General features: G+C 50.3%; 1 protein-coding gene across 4 annotated transcripts in view; it reads left to right on the forward strand.

Annotated features, from left to right (window-relative positions):
- Positions 1–17202, forward strand: part of LPAR1 (lysophosphatidic acid receptor 1) — a 142547-nt gene that overhangs the window by 18278 nt on the left and 107067 nt on the right. Inside the window, exon 1 of one of the 4 annotated variants that reach the window (XM_060199022.1) lies at positions 993–1195. The exons of the other annotated variants lie outside the window; for them this stretch is intronic. The gene's annotated coding sequence lies outside the window, so the exon portion shown is untranslated. Of the gene's footprint in view, positions 1–992; positions 1196–17202 lie in introns of those variants that run through there. 4 annotated transcript variants of the gene reach the window in all.

Below are 17202 nucleotides of genomic sequence, written 5' to 3' on the forward strand. Positions count from 1 at the left end.
GTCTGTCCAGTGGAAGGTCTTGGGGCAACACAGGGGCCGGCGTCTGTGATGGACGTTAGGGCGATTGTGGCGTCTGTGTTCTGCTGGAGTAAAGCCGTGTTCACTAGGGGCTTCCTGCATGTCTGATGCCTGGCTGGTTCTGATGGGTACTTGTGCTCGGTGACACTCGGTGTTTCTGAGTGCGCAGTCTCAGAGGGACAAGGAGGGATAGAGCTCAGCTGGAGGGCAGGGCTGAAAGCTTCCACTGACAAGCATTGGTGCTGCAGCTGCAGCTGGAGCTGGAGGGGTGAGGAGGCGTTGCCAGACACAGTCTGGACAAGGGAGGCCATTCCGGGAAGTGCCAAGGGCATGCTGTGTGGGTTAGCACTGTGCTCAGGGAGTCCAAAGTGCTGGAGCTTAGTCACAGGGCCGGGGCGGTGGCTGCACTGGGAGGGCGCGGCTTGCCGTGCTTGATGCGGGGCAGGAGGCAGTGCAGACCAGGGCCTGCTGATAGCGAAGAGAAAACAGCTTGCTTTTGCAGAGATTTCTTTCTCTCCACATCCGTTTATGCATTCTCTCATTCTTTCACTTGTTTATTTTGGTCTCCAGGGTTGCTGCTGGGACTCCATGCCAGCACTATGAATCCACTGCTCCTGGTGGCCTTTCCATTTTATCTCATAGGACAGAGAGAGACGGAGAGAGGAGGGGAGATAGAGAGGGAGATAGAAAGAAAGACGCCTGCAGACCTGCTTCACTGCTTGTGAAGCTTCCCCACTGCTGGTGGGGACCAGGGACTTGAACCTGGGGACTTGAACCCAGGTCCTTGAGTGAGTCCTTGTGCTTAGTGCTGTGTGTGCTTAACCAGGTATGTAACCAGTGGCCCCTTTAAACATTTTTTTAATCTTTATTTATTGGACAGAGACAGCCAGAAGTTGAGAGGGAAGGGGGAGATAGTGAGGGAGAGAGACAGAGACACCTATAGCTTTCCCTCTGCAGATGGGGACCGGGGGGGCTTGAACCCGGGTCGTTGCACGCTATAACATGTGCGTTCAACCAGATGCGCCGTCCCCCGGCCCCGAGAGGTGATTGCCTACATGATCAGAAGAGGAACTGGACCGTCCCAGAGGAGATAATTAGGACCCACATGAAGATTATGATTGCAGGTTTAGAGGAGCTGGTGTGAGAGGGATTGCCGCAGGAGAATGGTTGTTGCTGGGTAGGTGAGTGGGAGGGAAGGGTGTTGGGGAGTGTCTGTGAGGACGCTGACTGAGGGCATGTGAGTGTGTGTGTCCCACAGGAGGGTGGCGCCAGCCAGCCGGGGTCCTCACTGTGGATGTTAAAGGTGACATAGGCGTCTCCCGCTGATTCTCCTGTCCCCTCTCCCCTGCTGCGGCCGGCCGTCTTCTCCATGTGTCTTGACATGAGTTTGCTTCTGTGTCCACATTTCCTCTGAGGAAGACACCGTTCAGACCGAGATAGACCTTACTCTAGAGATACTGCTTTTTCTTTCTTTCTTTCTTTCTTTCTTTCTTTCTTTCTTTCTTTCTTTCTTTCTTTCTTTCTTTCTTTCAGATGTATTTATCTGTTTGTTTGTATGTTTTGGTTAAAAAAACCCAGAAATTGAGAGGGAAGGGGAAGATAAATAGAGAGGCGAGACAGAAAGAGAGAGGCCTGCTTCACTGCTTGTGAAGCTCCCCTGCAGGTGGAGATGCAGAGCTTGAACATGGGTCCTTTCATGTGCATTCTACCAGATGTGCCACTGCCTAGTCCCAGGAGATTCCTGACAAAACAAGTTGTTACCTTCAAAGAGACACTGCTTTTAACTGATGGTTTCTCTAAGGAGTCTTTTTTGGGGGCGACCTCTGAATGTCATTTATTTATTTATTTATTTATTTATTTATTTATTTATAAGGGGAAATACTGACAAAACCATAGGATAAGAGGGGCACAACTCCACACAGTTCCCACCACCAGAACTCTGTATCCCATCCCCTCCCCTGATAGCTTTCCTATTCTCTATCCCTCTGGGAGCATGGACCCAGGGTCACTGTGGGATGCAGAAGGTGGAAGGTCTGGCTTCTGTCATTGCTTCCCCGCTGAACATGGGTGTTGGCAGGTCGATCCATACTCCCAGCCTGCCTCTCTCTTTCCCTAGTGGGGCAGGGCTCTGGGAGAATCGGAATCTTATGACTGAAGGGACCAGATGGCGCACCTGGTTAAGTGCTCACACTATAGTGCACAAGGACCTGGGTTCAAGCCCTCGGTCCCCAACTGCAGGGGGAAAAGCTTAACAAGCAGTGAAGCAGGGCTGCAGGTGTGTCTCTGTCTCTCTCCCTCTCTGTCTTCTCCCCCCCTCTTGATTTCTCTCTGCCTCTATAGAAAATAAATAAAGATTAAAAATAAAGTAAAATAAAGTAGAAATATCCTGTGCCTGATAAGAGCAGACTCAGGGGGAGTGGGGCTAGGTGTCCACACACAGCTCTTGAGGGACACGAGGGGTGGGGAGGGCACGTGGGCACCGGTGGCATTTCAGGGGCAGAAACCGTTCTAGACTGCTCAGGCGTGAAGAAACACCTCAGAGAAGGACTCTGGATTTGGTCGTTACAAAGCACGCGAGTGGACTGAGTCCTCTTGGCCGGTGACCCTACTTTATCTGGTTTGAAGCATCACCTGGGAGGACATTCCAGTTACTGGGCAGACAGCGCTCCTTTTGAGAGCAGTGGACTCTTCTGGGAGCAGACGGGCTGCTACCCTGTGAGTCCAATGTGCATCCCGGCCCAGAGACATCGGCTGGAATGAGTGTCATGGGCAGGCCTGAGGGTGTCTGGGAGACGAGATGACTCAGGTCACTGCAGTGAGGGTCCCCTCGGGGACAGAAGGGCAGAGCTTTGCCAGACCTCCTGTTTGGTGTGCACTGATCTCTCATGGTGGACGTGGAACTTAGGGTTTTTACTTTGAGGGCTAATGGCTCAAAAGAGGCATCCTGAGAAGCGAGAGCAGAGAGAAAGAAGAGAAAAAAATATTTCATTATTTTCCCATGGATCTCGGGGCTGTGAGTAGAATCAGAATCTAGATGTCGAAGGGTCGATGAGTAGAAAGGAGCATGGGAGGCAGCCGGCTGGAGTGCGGGGACTTGCAGAAGTGGGCCAGGCATTTGATCTGGACTGAGGCCTAGTGGACACGGGGAGCGCAGGCGGAGGGCTGGATAACTGCACCGAGAGCAGGGACTGCACATGAGTGCAGATCACCCCAGTCAGCGGGGACTGTCGTGCGTAGCGGGGACTGTCGTGCGTGGCCGGGCCGTCTGAAGACGGCAGGCTAGGCTGGGTGATCGGCTGAGGGCAGAATGGATGCCCGACATCCAAATATGTGAAGTCGCTGTCTTGGCAGATTGCTGGATGACTAAGCTGTTTGTACGATAGGATGGTGTGGGCTGAGATGCTTATCAGATGAACTTTAATGTCCTTTGTAGCACCATGACTCAACAAAATGCCTTTTTAAAGTCATTGGTATCAAGATAGAGCAATTTGGAAAGTCGTTTAGCAATTCTACTTGTATTGATCCCCTTGTAATAGTAAATGTTTGACAGATTGTGGCTCCGTATTCGGTAGTTTAAATGGCTCTGCTGTTACTGTCTGTGTCCAGAGTTAAATCTTACTTGAGGAGAAACCACTTTTCTGTATCTCACAGGTCTGTGAACAGCAGAGCTGTTTCAGAGTCTGCAATGGGCCGTCACGGCAGGAAGGAGAGGGGAGTCTCTGAAGCTCTTTCAAGATCACATTCATTAGATTCATTTCCCCACATTGCAAGGGTCACCACTTCTCTGTTTACCATGTTGGTTTGGAATTTAATCTCTTTTTTTTTTTTTTATGGATTCGTTGGCTCTGGGCATTTTCAGATTTAGTTTTGTGGTAGGATGTTTTGTCTGTAGTTGGCATTTGTGTTTGGAACGAGAATAAAGTGTAGCTTTTTTAAAACTAGGACCTAGAACAGCAGAAAGAACCGTATGGACACATTTCATGCTCAGTATCAGGACTGCTCCCTCCGCTGAGAAAATGACTCTGTTCTTCACCTCAAGGTGTGAAGGAATAACTCAGATTTCACTGCTTTTATCACTGCCAGTGCAGATATCAGCTGTTTGCATTTGCTTTTTTGGGGCAAAAACATTCTTCTAGCCTCATCAATCTCTTAAGAAGACTTGAAAAATCAGAACCTGGGCGTAGCCGCAGGACTCTCTCCAGCTCTCTCCACGGGTCAGCACAGCCTCCCTGCTGCAGCCTGAGCCTGAGCATTGGTTTCTTCCTCCCTCTGCTCTCCTCTGTCAGGTCTTCCAAAGGAAGCACTTTCTCAGCTCTTCCCTGCAGCCTCTAGGATGGAGTGTGAGGCGTGGATTCCTCTGGCTGTTGCCCTCAGCTCACTCCTGTCACGTGCCTGTCGCCGCCCTTCCTTCCCCTTTGGGAACAGGTTTGAACCAGCAGGAAAAGGAGGGATGATGAGCACATGGTTCTGACGCCGGCTCAGCAAATGGCACTGGCTGTTTCGCTCCCGCCTTTTGGACTGGGAGCAGCGGGAGGGGAGTCTGACCCGTGGCTGTCAGAGCACAGCCCGTTGGCACCCACGGCCAGGCGCCAGTCCCCACCCATCGGTTCACATCCATCACCAGAGGGACCTGTGTTTACAATGCTGTCTTGGGCTCTGTCACAGACGGGAGGGATCCAGGGCCCTCGTGAAAGAGGATGATAAGTCATTGATGACTTATCTGCACTTTAGGAAACAGGAAGCCGTCAGGGATGTGGTTTTCTGTCTATTTGTGGTGGCGGAAGTCAGCTCACCACCACCAAGCCCTCTGCTCCCCCACACCCAGCCTTCTCACGACCACCTTTTCTCTCACAGTCTGGTAGTTTGGTGCCTCCCCCCCCTTTTTGCCAGTAAATTTCCTTTAGTTATCTGCACTCCACATCTCTTATTTCACTTAGTTTAATCACCTCAGTTCTATCTGTTTGTCTCAAACTCAAGACTTCATCAAGAAGGTGAAGTCTTCCAGGTGTTACCTGGTGGTGTCCAGAGTGAGATTTCTGTGGCCTTGAACTATTCGTGAAGCACCAGTGGTGACTTTTCAGTGAGGCATCAGAACTGGTCTTCCATCTCCAAGAAAGGTATGCTCTGTCTGTAACCATGGGGGTAACGGCAGCTGCATGGCTGCCAACGCCACTCTCTTTTCAAAGAGAACATTTTCCCAGGCAGACACATTTCTGGGAGAAAAAGGGCACACACACACACACACATGTTGAACATCACATTTTAAAGTGTATTAGGGCATTCTGCAAAAGTTTAAAGCTAAAATAAACTACAGTTGACCCATTGAACACAGACACACACAGACACAAAAACACACATACAGAAGCACACGCAGATACACACAAATACACTCACACACAGTCATATACACATACATACAGACACACAGACAGACACACATATACAGACAGACACACATATACACAGACAGACACATATATACAGACACACAGATAGACACACACAGACACACAGACAGATATAAATACACAGACAACACATAAGACAGACACACACAGAGACACACACACACACACAGACAGGCAAACACAGGCACACATAGACAGGCACACACACAGACACACACAGGCACACACAGACAGGCACACACACAGACACACACAGACAGACATACAGACACACAAAGACAGACACACACAGGCACACACAGGCACACACAGACAGGCACAGATAGACACACACTCAGGCACACACACAGACAGGCACACACAGACAGGCACACACAGACAGGCACACACAGACAGACATATAGACACACAAAGACAGACACACACAGGCACACACAGACAGGCACAGATAGACACACACACACACACACACAGACAGGCACACAGGCACACACACACACACACACATACACTAATGCCATAATGGCTTGCGGTTGCTTTGAAGTTTATTATCTGCAGGTGTAGACTCTCTTAGCTTTGCAGCTGGTAGGGCTGCTAGAGACAGAGTGCTCCCTCAACCTGCTGACTTGGTGTTTACATGTCTGTCTCCGTGAGTTTGCAAAGCAAAAGCAGAAGAGTCTTCCTATGGTGCTTGGCAGGCTTGCTCCCTGTGCCCGTTCAGTCAGGTCCTGCTGAGGGAGGAGCTGGTGGCAGTAAGCCACACGCGGCCCTGTCCTCAGCTGATGCCTGACAGGGACTCACGGTCGCACGGAAGCCTGTGGTCTGCACGCTCCTTCCTGCACAGATTAGAGATTACATCTGTGGTTTCTGGTTCCAGGACACTGCACACAGGGACACAGACCCTACCCTGTGTCTGAGGTGGTCTCCACGTTCCCGAGGCACGGAAATTCCCTGCTTGGTTCCTTTTTGCGCTGACCACCCTACCCCGGGTGTAGAAAGGTTGCACTGAGGGTCAGCTTGCCCTCGGCGGGCGGCAGTGACTGCAGGGTAAGGTGTTTGTTTAAGGTATTTTAGGATAGGTGCTTCGCAAGTCATCACACTTTGCTTATCCTGGACGCTGCCGCTCTGCCTCTGGGAATCAGAACTGAGGCTGCTCCAGGCAGCCTGTCCTCACCTCCTGCCAGAGATGCAGCTTGGCAGGACATCTGCCTCCCTCCCCACTCACCCCTGCTCCCCCAGCCCTGCACAGTGCTCTACATAACCAGAACCTAGGCTCCCACAGCCCAGCGGAGTGCTCTGTATAACCAGGACCAAGGCTCCCCGAGCCGTGCGGAGTGCTCTGTATAACCAGGACCCAGGCTCCCCCAGCCCTGCGCAGTGCTCTGCATAACCAGGACGCAGGCTCCCCCAGCCCTGCGCAGTGCTCTGTATAACCAGGACCGTGGCTCTCCCAGCCCTGCGCATGCTCTGTATAACCAGGACCCAGGCTCCCACAGCCCTGCACAGTGCTCTGTATAACCAGGACCCAGGCTCCCCCAGCCCTGCACAGTGCTCTGCATAACCAGGACCCAGGCTCCCACAGCCCTGCCCAGTGCTCTGTATAACCAGGACCCAGGCTCTCCCAGCCCTGTGCAGTGCTCTGCATAACCAGTACCCAGGCTCCCATAGCCCTGCGCAGTGCTCTGTATAACCAGGACCCAGGCTCCCCCAGCCCTGCACAGTGCTCTGCATAACCAGGACCCAGGCTCCCACAGCCCTGCGCAGTGCTCTGTATAACCAGGACCCAGGCTCCCAGCCCTGCGCAGTGCTCTGCATAACCAGTACCCAGGCTCCCATAGCCCTGCGCAGTGCTCTGTATAACCAGGACCCAGGCTCCCCAGCCCTGCGCAGTGCTCTGTATAACCAGGACCCAGGCTCCCCCAGCCCTGCCCAGTGCTCTGCATAACCAGGACCAAGGCTCCCCTAGCCCTGCGCAGTGCTCTGTATAACCAGGACCCAGGCTCCCCCAGCCCTGCCCAGTGCTCTGCATAACCAGGACCTAGGCTCCCCAGCCCTGCCCAGTGCTCTGTATAACCAGGACCCAGGCTCTCCCAGCCCTGCACAGTACTCTGCATAACCAGGACCCAGGCTCCCTGGTCCTGCCCAGTGCTCTGTATAACCAGGACCCAGGCTCCCTGGTCCTGCCCAGTGCTCTGTATAACCAGGACCCAGGCTCTCCCAGCCCTGCGCAGTGCTCTGTATAACCAGGACCCAGGCTCCCCAGCCCTGCCCAGTGCTCTGCATAACCAGGACCCAGGCTCCCTGGTCCTGCCCAGTGCTCTGTATAACCAGGACCCAGGCTCCCAGCCCTGCGCAGTGCTCTGTATAACCAGGACCCAGGCTCCCTAGCCCTGCGCAGTGCTCTGTATAACCAGGACCCAGGCTTCCCCAGCCCTGCGCAGTGCTCTGCATAACCAGGACCCAGGCTCCCCCAGTCCTGCACAGTGCTCTGCATAACCAGGTCCCAGGCTCCCCAGCCCTGCCCAGTGCTCTGCATAACCAGGACCCAGGCTCCCTGGTCCTGCCCAGTGCTCTGTATAACCAGGACCCAGGCTCCCCCAGCCCTGCACAGTGCTCTGTATAACCAGGACCCAGGCTCCCTGGTCCTGCCCAGTGCTCTGTATAACCAGGACCCAGGCTCCCAGCCCTGCGCAGTGCTCTGCATAACCAGGACCCAGGCTCCCCCAGCCCTGCGCAGTGCTCTGTATAACCAGGACCCAGGCTCCCCCAGCCCTGCACAGTGCTCTGCATAACCAGGACCCAGGCTCCCAGCCCTGCCCAGTGCTCTGCATAACCAGGACTCAGGCTCCCACAGCCCTGCCCAGTGCTCTGTATAACCAGGACCCAGGCTCCCCCAGCCCTGCCCAGTGCTCTGCATAGTCAGGATGGCAGAAGTCCTCTCCTTAGCAGTAAGCACCCCAGCCGTCTCACAGACATTACATAGACTCTAAGATTCACATGTTTTATAAAGATCTGTTTTTATTCAGGTGAGAGAGAGAGCAGAGCTGTGCTCTGGCTTGCAGTTCTGCCAGGACTTGAGCCTGGGCCCCTGGATGGCAGGCTGCTTCACCATCTCCCCAGCTGGGAGCTCTAAACAAATAAAAGTGACGCTTCAATATCTAAAACGTGTGTGTGAGTGTGAGTGTGTATGTGTGTGAGTGTGTGTTTGTGTGTGTGTGAGTGTGTGTGTGTGTATGTGTGTGTGAGTGTGTGTGTGAGTATATGTGTTGTGTGTGAGTGTGTGTGAGTGTGAGTGTGTGTGTGTGTCAGTGTGTGTGTATGTGTGAGTGTGTGTGTGAGTGAGTGTATGTGTGTGAGTGTGTGTATGTGTGTGTGAGTGTGTATGTGTGTGTGTGAGTGAGTCTGTGTGTGTGAGTGTGTGTATGTGTGTGTGTGAGGGTGTGTGAATGTGTGTGTGAGTGTGTGTGTGTGTGTGTATGTGTGTGAGTCAAAGGCCGTGTCTTTTTCTGTTAGTGTGTGCTCTACGAAGCTTGATGTGCAAGTCTGGAACCAGAGAGTTTTCTAGTCTCGTGCTGTTCCAGAAAGCTCATGGTTCTGTGTGGATCTGCAAACAGCGGCTGAGAACTGTGTTCCAGGGCTCATGCATTCACATCGGCCTCTCTCTGAATATGGCTTCACCTCACTCCTGTCACTTCTGGGTTCTGGGCCTTCATTTATGCGCTTGAGACATTTTCATGTCGACTCCTGCCTTTGAACCTCACTGCCAGATGCTCAGCTCTGTGTCTCTGCTCCTCACTCTAATCACTTTGGTTCCTGATTTTCTCTCACTGCTTGAGGCAGAAACTTGACTCACCAGTGAATTTCTGCTTTAAATCTGTGCTTTCCCTCCTATCAACAATTTGATCGTTTTCCAATTTATGTGGACTTTTTTCTTTTATTGATTTAAGAAGGATCAACAAGACCATAGGACACGAGGGGTATAATTCCACACAGTTCCCACCACCAGAGTTTCGTGTCCCACCCTCTCCATTGGAAGCTTCCCTGTTCCTCATCCCTCTGGGAGTCTGGACCAAAGATCTTATGGGGAGCAGAAGGTGGAAGTTCTGGCTTCTGGAATTGCTTCTCCGCTGGACATGGGTGTTGGCAGGTGGATCCACACCCCCAGCCTGTTTCTGTCTGTCCCTAGTGGGGCAGTGCTCTGGGGAGGGGAGGCTCCAGGACACACTGGTGAGGGCGTCTGCCAGGGAGGTCAGGTTATCCTCATTTCTTTGGTCATTCAAGAGATTAAACCCAACTTTTTGTATCTTATTGACCACAACAGTGACTTTATCTTTCATGTTTATCCACTATCTTTCTATTATGGTCATTTGGTGACTTTGTTCTATTTGCTGAAGCTACATATGACTGACATATACTTGTCTTAAAAACTTTGAAATATTATGACTCTTCATTTTCCCAGTGTGAACATTCTATTCAATATGAAAAATAGTCTTTAACTATTTAGCTAAGCATGCAGGTATAGATATTTTCTTTTATTATTTTTGTTCCATTTAAATTCTTGAATGATAATGATCAAGTAAGTCTTTTTTGTTAGTTAACTTTTTTTTTAAACTATCTGTATGCCTAAGCCCCTAGTCTTCCTGCAGGGGGGAAGCTTCAGGAGTGGTGAGGCAGGGATGCAGGTGTCTCTCTGTCTCTCACCCTCTCTATCTCACCCTCCTCCTTAAATTTCTGTCTCTATCCATTAATAAACAAATTAAATCATTTTAAAAAGGACTGGGAGAGAGCACGCAAACTTCAGGTTCATGGGCACATTCCCCAAGGCTGTCCTTGATCTCGGCCGCCACCTCAGGTGAACAGGTCCCATGCAGCCTGCGGCAGCCTGGGCGTCCTAGGAGTCAGCAGCTTCTCCATGTCTTCTCGTGTTTGATTCCAAATTGAAATGCTCCCTTTGCTCCCTGTTCACAGAGGGAACACCTCTTTACCGTGCGTCATCATCAAGCTCTGTGGTGGCCTTTACGCACACACACTCATACACGCACGCACACACGCACACACATACACACATATACACACACACATACACATACACGCACACACACTCACACACACATACACACATACACACACGCACATGCATGCACACGCACACACACACACTCACACACATCCACACGCACACACATGCACACACTCATGCACACACGCACACACATCCACACGCACACACACGCACACACACCCACACACACGCACACACTCATACACACACACATGAACACACACGCACACACACACACACTCATACACACACACGCACACACACACACACGCACATGCACACACATGCACATGCACACACACACATGCATGCACACACCAGCTCCCAGGCCCCCTCACCTGTCTGTCTGTGCTTGGCCACATGCCTACCTGTGGATCTGTACCTGCTGGGAGAGTTTGCTTTCGAAAGTTGGCTTTGAACTATGTAGCTAGTAAATGTAAGAATATATGTATAGACTGAAATATAGAGATATTTCAGATCTTCTGTCCGATAGAAGTAAGCTTCCTTTCCAAGTCAGAAAGTCTGTTAAACTGTGCTCTGGGATAGCTGCTTGCTTGAACTATTTTGTTTTTGCCTCCAGGTTTATTGCTGGGGCTTGGTGCCTGCACTACGATTCCACTGCTCCTGGAGGCCATTTTTCCCGTTTTGTTGCCCTTGTTGTTGTGCTTGTTACAGTTGTTGTTGTTGTTGTTGTTATTATTGTCATAGCTGTTATTGTTGCATAGGACAGAGAGAAATGGAGAGAGGAGGGAAGACAGAGGGGGAGAGAAAGACAGATACCTGCAGAACTGCTTCACTGCCTGTGAAGTGACTCCCCTGCAGCTGGGGAGCAGGGGGCTAGAAACAGGATCCTTACGCAGGTCCTTGCACTTTGTGCCACCTGTGCTTAACCTGCCGTGCTACCACCCAGCTCCCATATGTGATCTCTTTTTAGCAACACAGAGTGTTTTTTTTTCACAAAGTGACACCATCTTTTCACCAGAATATTGAGTTTCTCCAGAGGGTGGAGTCCAGGAGCACTGGGTGCTGCTCTGCTGGCCTCAGTCTTGCAGACACCTGAGACACAGGTGCACCCCCAGTTCTCCTGGACGTGGTGTGGAGTGTACGGCTGGCCTACGAGACTCCAGGGCAGCTCTCAGTCCGAGGTTCTGTGATGCTGGGCCTCTGTACTATGCTTTCCTGTTGAGCACCAGGGAGTTCTCATTCTATAGAAACTCCAAGTGGCCCCACAGAATCTCAGAGTGAGGATCCTCTCTGTGATGGACACATCCAGTTTAAAGACATAGCTTATGCGGACAAAACATCGGACTCTCAAGCATGAGGTCCTGAGTTCAATCCCCGGCAGTACATGTACCAGAGTGATGTCTGATTCTTTCTCTCTCCTCCTATGTTTCTCATTAATAAATAAATAACATCATTAAAAAAGAAAAAAAAAAGACATAGCTTATGTATTCCATGTGAGATAAGGCAAGTTTCACACCGTAAAGAGGGAGAAGAAAGACACAGAAGCCAGAATACCACTCTGGAGTATGTAGTACCCAGATCAGACCCAAAGCCTGAGAACACAAGTCCCATGTGCTACCCCCGGCTGGAACACAGCCCTGTGTTAAGAGAAGTCACACCCCACCCCACCCCCAGGGCTCTGTACTGTGAATTGCCGTATCTTCCTGGAGCCTGGACTTTGTCTTCCTGCAGTACCAGCCGTATAATTGCTGCTGTTAAACGTGGAGGAAAAACTCAGCCTGTATTTACGACTTCAGAGTCTCTAGCTGCTCAGATTCAGTTGGGGATAAGACAGTGCACCTGCATCTAGTTTGAATGGTGTTGAATCTTGCTTTATTTTCATTCTTACTGTTACACGTTGTTGGGGATAAGACAGTGCACCTGCATCTAGTTTGAGCGGAGTTGAATCTTGCTTTATTTTCATTCTTATTGTTACACGTTGTTGGGGATAAGACAGTGCACCTGTATCTAGTTTGAACGGTGTTGAATCTTGCTTTATTTTCATTCTTACTGTTACACGTTGTTGGGGATAAGGCAGTGCACCTGCATCTAGTTCGAGCGGAGTTGAATCTTGCTTTATTTTCATTCTTACTGGTACACGTTGTTGGGGCCAGGTGCTGGTTCACCTGGTCAGGTGCACACATTACAGTGTGTTCACATTGCCTGCGTTCAATCCCCGGGGCCCCACCTGCAGAGGGAAGTTTCATGAAGCTTCGTGAAGCAGGGCTGCAGGTGTCTCTCTGCCTCTCTCCCTTTCTATCGCCCCCTCCCCTCTCAATTTCTCTCTGTCTCTAAACAACAATAATAACACTATTACACAGATTGTTTGTATACATTGAGTGATACTTTGCCACAATAAAAGTCGCCTAGGGAAACTATATTTTGTAGAGGAAATCAGTCTTACTTCTATTCTAGTTTAAAAACAACAGTTTTTACTCAGTTCATAATTTCCGGTGTGCAGTTTGTCAGTACTGTTCAATAGAGACTTGGGCAATGCCAGAAACGCCCTACTAATATGCCTCACTGACACTGGGCAATGACTGTCTGAATGGACAGAGCAGGCCTACGCTTCAGAGCTCACCAGTGATGTAGCTCATAGCCAGCCTGCAAAGCCCGCTCTGTGGCTGGCAGGCCCACGCTCAGGCACGTCGTCAAGCTGACGGCACAGCTCTTCCGAGTTCTGGCCCAGTGCCTCCTCGGAGCCAGGGGCCATTGTGCGGTGACCAGCCCTGAGCATGGCTCATCGTCCTAACTACTGCAGCTAGCCTGGGAGAAACCCGCCTCATCCTCCTGAGTGGCCTTTCTGCCTGTGCTGTCACGTAGACCCACACGAAGTGGCCTCACCGGAAAAGTTCAAGTCAAGATTGCAGAAGTTGGCTAAAGACAGGAGTTCTGCCTGCTAAGCATTCTTCCTGTACCCAGATCTTCAAATACTGGATATAGGCTCTGGAGGCCATAAACTGGCCAGTGGGCTGCTTCTATTTACTTCTTCTTCTAGCGTTTGCCCTTCTTCCGTAGCCAGTCAGCAGCGTCAGGTTGAGCCTGATGTAAAGTTTCGAGACCTTCTATTTACTGATATGTGGCGACAACTATTTGCAAAGAACTTTCATTTTTTTATTTCTTATTTATTATTACTTTTATTAGTGGTTTAATAGTAATTAAGAACACTGTGACATAACAGGGGTACAATTCCACACAGCTCCCAACACCAGAGTTTCGTGTCCCACCCCCTCCACTGGAAGCTTCCCTGTTCTTTATCCCTCTGGGAGTCTGGACCAGAATTCTTTATGGGGAGCAGAAGGTGGAGTTCTGGCTTCTGAAATTGCTTCTCCATGGGACATGGGCGTTGGCAGGTGGCTCCACACCCCCAGCCTGTCTCTGTCTCTCCCTAGTGGGGCAGGGCTCTGGGGAGGGGAGGCTCCAGGACACATGGGTGAGGTTGTCTGCACAGAGAAGTCAGGATGTTGTCATGGTAGCATCTGCAATTTGGTGGCTGAAAATCAATGAGATAGAAAGCAGGGAGGGCAGGCAGTAGTGCATCCAGTTAAGGGCACATAGTATGAAGTACAAGGACTCATGCAAGGATCCCTGTTCGAGCCCCACTCTCCACCTGAAGAGATCAGTGCTTCATAAGTGCAGAAGCAGGTGTGAAGTTGTCTCTCTATCTCTTTCCCTCTCTATCTCCCCTTCTTCTTTCAATTTATCTCCTTAAAATTAAGAAAAAAGAAAAAAATAGCCATTACTGGGAACAGTGGATTTGTAGTGCAGGCACCCAGGCCCAGCAATAACCCTGAAGGCAAAACAAAAACAAACAAATGAACAAACACGGAATGAAAGAGCAAAAAGCAGGACACAAATAACAAACAGAAACCAAAAGGAGTAGAGTAGATGAGATTAGGGTCTTTAGAGTGGAGTGGCACCAGGACGTCCATTTTCGGTGGGCTCCACGGGGCCCAGGCCTTGGTGGCCTCTGTCTGAGCTTGATAGCTGACGTGAAGGTGGAGTGAAGTCTCACGCGGTGAGCTGGTGTCAGCTTAGAAGGGCTACAAGCTGGGTTAGGAGCACGTCTGCAGGTGTGGCTGTGGGCAGCAGCAGCAGCAGCAGCTGTGTTTTGCTGTCCCTGATCAACTGGGAAAAGCAACAAACATCACCTGAAAACTCAACAAAATCTGATCAGGATCTCTTTAAAACCCCACCAAGCCACAGCCACCAAGTTGCAGATGCTGCCATGATACCATTCTGCCTTCCCTGGGCAGACGCCCTCACCCATGTGTCCTGGAGCCTCCCCTCCCCAGAGCCCTGCCCCACTAGGGACAGACAGAGACAGGCTGGGGGTGTGGATCCACCCGCCAACACCCATGTCCAGCCAAGAAGCAACTACAGAAGCCAGAGCTTCCACCTTCTGCTCCCCATAATGATCCTGGGTCCCTGCTCCCAGAGGGGAGAAATGTTGGGGGGAGATGACCAGAGGGCTCTGAACTTCTTCTTCTTCTAGCGTTTGCCCTTCTTCCGTAGCCAGTCAACAGCGTCAGGTTGAGCCTGATGTAAAGTTTCGAGACCTCCTTTGAATCTGGAGAGGTAGCAGTCGTTGACTATATGGGTCATAGTCTGTCTGTAGCCGCAGGGGCAGTTTGGGTCGTCTCTGGCTCCCCAGCGATGGAACATAGCGGCGCATCGGCCATGGCCTGTTCGATAGCGATTGAGGAGGGCCCGATCATAACGTGCTAGGTCAAAGCCGGGTTGACGCTTGTAGGGGTCTGTGATGAGGTGTTTGTTCTTTACCTCAGCTGACTGCCAACTCTGTTTCCAAGAGTCTGGAACAGAGAAGTTCAGTGTAGGCGTAGGGGACCAGATTGGGTGACGAGACGTCAAGCGTTGGACAGGGTGGACTCAAAGAGCAGGACCAACAGCTTGAAAGCTGTCAGGAGCTTGTTGCTGGCTTTGAAAGTGACTGGGATCCATGTGGATTCAGTCGGCTAGGAAGAAGGATCGTCAGTTTCCCCAATGAATGGGTACTCACGGGATGCACAACGGGAAGGTCGATCCAATGCACCCCTCTGAACTAAAAAAAATACAACAACAACAGAACAAACAAACAAAAGCCAAAGGACTCTTGGAAGTAATAGGTGTGACTTAGAGAGGTAAAGTGTGATTCATAGCTCACTTTTCAGTGTAGCAGTCTTCCCCTTCCTTTGTTAGCTTTATTCCCAGATATTTGTTATTTACTTCTATGGTGAAGGGGGCTGATTTCTGTATCATTTCTTCTTCTGAATTGGGGTTTGCATAGAGGAACGCCATTAACTTTTGCATATTGATTTTGGAGCCTGCCACTCTGCTGTGCTGTGCAGTGATGGTCAAGAGTTTTCTTCTGGACTCCCTGGGGCGTTGTGTGTGCAGCCATATTGCCCACCAGTAGAGACGGTGTCATTTCTTCCCCTCCAACCTGTATCCCTTGATTCCTCTCTCTCGCCTAGTTCCAAAGGCCAGGACTTCCAAGACAATGCTGAGTAGTAGTGATGCTCTTGGGCAGCCTGCCTTGTGCCTCAGAAAAGAAGCATTTTCCGTGTTTCACCATTGAGTATGATGTTGGCTATTGATTTACTGTCTACATTCAGGTAGTTTGAGGAATTTCCCATCTACACCCCACTTTATTTATCATAATTGTTTTTTTAGTCGTGAGATGGTGTTGGACCTTGTCAAAGGCTTTCCTGCATCTGCTGAGATGGTCAGGTGATCTTTGGTTTTACATTTGCTGATGTGGTGGGTCACATTTATCAGTGTGTGTATATCGGACCAGCCCTGCACCCAAGGGATAACAACTGCTCGTTCATGGCGCAACCTTCTTAATGTGTCCTTGTATGTGGTCGGCTAGAATCATGCTGATCATCATAGCACCTGTGTTCATCAGCAACGTCAGACTGTAGTTTTCGTGGGGTTTTTCATTTATATGTATTTTTATCTCTGTCTGCTTTAGGTATTAGTGTGGTTGGTGTTGGCTTCATAGAAGGTGTTAGGGAGACTATATTTGTGTCTTCTATATTTTGGAAGAGCTGGAGGAGTACTGGAAGTTGTTCTTTCAAGATTTTATAGAATTCATTTGTAAACCCATCTGGGCCTGTACTCATTTCTGGGGAGGCTTTTGGCAAAGGGATGGAAGGACATTCTATGCTCACGGGCTGAGGGATCAGTGTCTTCAAAATGACCCCCTGCCAGAGCCACATATAGATTCGGTACCCCATCAAGGTGCCAATGAACTTTGTTAAAGGAATAAAATAAGAGATACAAAGACTTACCTAGAACCGCAACACTCCCAGGATTGCCTAAATGATCTCAAGACAAGACTGGAGGTGTTACAGCATCTGACTTCAAGCTGTACCACAGAGCTGCCTGGTGCTGCTGGAACAAAGCAGACACACAGGAACGAATCTGAAGACCCATAAATAGCCTCCACACACAATGCCAACTGGCTTTGACTAGGGGCTCAACATCAAATGGCAGGAGGAGAGTTCTTTCAACATAGGATGCTGGGAAACTGGATTGAAACATGCAAGCAGATGAGGTTGAACCATCATTTATCACCACGCACAGAAGTCAACTCCACGTGGATCAAGGACACGGGCATTAAACCAGAAACTATCAAATACAGAGAAGAAAACAGTGGAAGGACACTACACGACCTATGCTTCAAAAAAGCTTTCAAAGATTCAAATC

The sequence above is a fragment of the Erinaceus europaeus genome, chromosome 10 (genome assembly GCF_950295315.1).
Source record: "Erinaceus europaeus chromosome 10, mEriEur2.1, whole genome shotgun sequence".
In the NCBI taxonomy this organism is placed as follows: domain Eukaryota; kingdom Metazoa; phylum Chordata; class Mammalia; order Eulipotyphla; family Erinaceidae; genus Erinaceus; species Erinaceus europaeus.